Source organism: Leucoraja erinacea, unplaced genomic scaffold (assembly GCF_028641065.1).
Source record: "Leucoraja erinacea ecotype New England unplaced genomic scaffold, Leri_hhj_1 Leri_239S, whole genome shotgun sequence".
Taxonomy (NCBI): Eukaryota; Metazoa; Chordata; class Chondrichthyes; order Rajiformes; family Rajidae; genus Leucoraja; species Leucoraja erinaceus.
The window spans coordinates 66,353-70,400 of NW_026576140.1; positions in this window are offsets into that span (position 1 = coordinate 66,353).

The following is a 4,048-nucleotide window of genomic DNA, read 5'->3' on the forward strand; positions in this document are numbered from 1 at the left end:
CTCCCAGCCTGGAAGAGAAAGTAAATACAGTAAAACTACAACACCATGTGAAACCTTTTTTTTATTTTGTATCTTTTTTATTCAAAAAAATGTATTCAATTATTAAAAATATTTACAATACAATGAAACGAAACAGAATCCACCATCATAATACAAGACAAACATATATATTAAATAAACTACCATACAACTATGTTACATAGAAACATAGAAATTAGGTGCAGGAGTAGGCCATTCGGCCCTCGAGCCTGCACCGCCATTCAATATGATCATGGCTGATCATCCAACTCAGTATCCCGCACCTGCCTTGTCTCCATACCCTCTGATCCCTTTAGCCACAAGGGCCACATCTAACCCCCTCTTAAATATAGCCAATGAACTGGCCTCAACTACCCTCCGTGGCAGAGAGTTCCAGAGATTCACCACTCTCTGTGTGAAAAAAGTTCTTCCTCATCTCGGTTTTAAAGAATTTCCCCCTTATCTTTAAGCTGTGACCCCTTGTCCTGGACTTCCCCAACATCGGGAGCAATCTTCCTGCATCTAGCCTGTCCAACCCACTTAAGAATTTTGTAAGTTTCTATAAGATCCCCTCTCAATCTCCTAAATTCTAGAGAGTATAAACCAAGTCTATCCGGTCTTTCTTCATAAGACAGTCCTGACATCCCAGGAATCAGTCTGGTGAACCTTCTCTGCACTCCCTCTATGGCAATAATGTCCTTCCTCAGATTTGGAGACCAAGAAGAGTTCAGGAAACAAGCAATTAGAGGTTAAGAACAAACCTGGTGCCGATAAGTCCTCCTCATCGCGGTTTTAAAGAATTTCCCCCTTATCCTTAAGCTGTGACCCCTTGTCCTGGACTTCCCCAACATCCCCTGTCAAGGATGCATTCAACCCCCCGCGATGCCCAACGGTCCGGGAAACCCCCCAGGGTGTCCGTGGACAGCGCGTAATCCCACCCGGTCTCGGGCGTAACCCCGGAAAAGGAGCAGGCAGCCGGCTCGGGAAGAGCCGTCTTCCGCCTGGCGCCCTGAATCGCTGATTGCCAACTTGGCCAGGCCCAGAAACGACCTAACCACGGCATATTCAGCCCTACCCTCTCCCCTACGCACAGGGTGTCCAAAGATGAGGATGGTTGGTGGGAAATACAGCCAAATGGCACGGAGCAGCCCCTTTAGATATTGGAACTGGGGCTGCAACCTCACACACTCCATATACACGTGGAAAGTGGCAGGCGGCTGTCGAGTCTGTGAGCCGCGAGAGAAACAGGGTGCAGGGGATTCCTCCACCACACGTTCCCGAACCAACCAGTGAGTTTTGGTAGGCACATAACAGCATAAAATCTGTTCATCTCCCAACACACGTGTAATTCACCATCTGTTAGGTGTCACGCAGTGGTATAACAAATGTTCCAGTTGACTGGTCGGCCTAAAGAGAATGCAGTAACAGGTGGGAGGGAGTTTAATTGGGAAATGGGAATCTCGAGAAGTGGGATGGGAGAGCAGTGGTCAATGGGAAAAGTGCCCGGTAGTAGGGAACCGGGACCCTTGTGAGTGAGAAGGTGCCCAAGAAGAGCAAGATGACGTGCCTCAATGACTATCGACCAGTGGCAATACCGTCTGTGGCGATGAAGTGCTTTGAGAGGTTGCTTATGCCGCATATCAAGTCCTACCTCGACAAGAACCTCGATCCACAGCAATTCGCTTACCGTCATAACAGGTCAACGGTGGATGCGATCTCACTGGCTCTCCACTCCGCTCTGGACCACTTGGACAACAGAAACTCATATGTCAGGCTGTTATTCATTGACTACAGCTCAGCGTTGAACAACATCATCCCCTCCAAGCTGGTTACCAAGCTGTCAGATCTGGGTCTCTGCGCATCCCTCTGCAATTGGATCCTCGACTTCCTCATGCACAGACCACAGTATGTCTGTATCGGTGGAAATGTGTCATCTTCCTTAACAATCAGCACGGGAGCACTTCAAGGCTGCGTGCTCAGCCCCTGTTGTACTCTATAGACAATAGACAATAGACAAAAGATGCAGGAGCAGGCCATTCGGCCCTTCGAGCCAGCACCGCCATTCAATGTGATCATGGCTGATTATCCCAAATCAGTACCCCGTTCCTGCCATCTCCCCGTATCCCTCGACTCCGCTATTTCAACGAGCCCTATCTAGCTCTCTCGTGAAAGCATCTAGAGAACCTGGCTCCACCGCCCTCTGAGGCAGAGAATTCCACAGACTCACCACTCTCTGTGAGAAAAAAAAATTCCTCGTCTCCGTTCTAAATGGCTTACTCCTTATTCTTAAACTGTGGCCCCTGGTTCTGGACTCCCCCAACACCCGGAACATGTTTCCTGCCTCCAACGTGTCCAAACCCTTAACGATATTATATGTGTCAATTACATACCCTCTCATCCTTCTAAACTCCAGTGTCTACAAGCCCAGCTGCTCCATTCTCTCTGCATATGACAATCCCGCCATCCCGGGAATTAACCTTGTAAATCTACGCTGCACACCCTCATAGCAAGAATGTCCTTCCTCAAATTAGGGGACCAAAACTGAACACAATACTCCAGGTATGGTCTCATTAGGGCTCTGTACAACTGCAGAAGGGCATCTTTGCTCCTATATTCGATTCCTCTTGTCATAAAGGCCAACATGCCATTCGCTTTCTTCACTGCCTGCTGTACCTGCATGCTTACTTACATGGACTGATGAACAAGGACCCCCAGATCCCGTTGTGCTTCCCCTTTTCCCAATTTGACGCCACTTAGATAGTAATCTGCATTCCTGTTTTTGCTACCAAAGTGGATAACCTCATATTTATCCGCATTAAACTTCATCTGCCATGCATCTACCCATTCCGCCAACCTGTCCAAGTCACCCTGCATTCTCATAGCATCCTCCTCACAGTTCACACTGACACCCAGCTTTGTGTCATCTGCAAATTTGCGAATGTTACTTTGAATCCCTTCATCCAAATCATTGATAAATATTTCAAATAGCTGCGGTCCCAGCACAGAGCCTTGCGCCACCCCACAAGTCACTGCCTGCCGTTCTGAAAGGGACCCGTTAATCCCTACTCTTTATTTCCTGTCTGCCAACCACTTCTCTATCCATGTCAGCACTCTACCCCCAATAGCATGTGCTCTAATTTTGCCCACTAACCTCCTATGTGAGATCTTATCAAATGGTTTCTGAAAGTCCAGGTACACTACATCCACTGGCTCTCCCTTGTCCATTTTCCTAGTTACATCTTCAAAAAATTCCAGAAGATTAGTCAAGCATGATATCGCCTTCGTAAATCCATGCTGACTCGGACCGATCCTGTTACTGCTATCCAAATGTGCGGCTATTTCATCTTTTATAATTGACTACAGCATCTTCCCCACCACCGATGTCAGGTTAACTGGTCTGTAATTCCCTATTTTATCTCTCCCGCCTTTCTTAATAAGTCGGATAACATTAGCTACCCTCCAATCCAAAGGAACTGATCCTGAACATTGGAAAATTAGCACCAATACATCCATGATTTCTAGAGCCACTTCCTTAAGTACCCTGGAATGCAGACCATCGGGCCCTGGGGGTTTATCAGCCTTCAGTCCCATCAGCCTATCCAACACCATTTCCTGCCTAATGTGGATTTCCTTCATACTCACTCTATACTCATGGCTCATATACTCATGGCTGCGTACCCAAACATAGTGCGAGCTCCATCATCAAATTCGCCGACGACACCACTGTTGTGGGACGAATCGCTGATGGTGATGAGTCAGAGTATAGAAGTGAGATCCATCGATTGACCAAATGGTGCCAGCACATCAAACTGGCTCTCAACACCAGCAAAACCAAGGAACTGATTGTGACTTTGGAAGGGGTGGGACGGGGATCAACAATCCCGTTTATATCAACGGGACGATGGTGGAAAGGGTCAAGAACTTCAAATTACTGGGCGTGCATATTTCCGAAGATCTTCCCAGGTCCCAGCACACTGATGCAATCTTAAAGAAGGCACATCAGCGCATCTACTTCCTGTGCTGATTACGG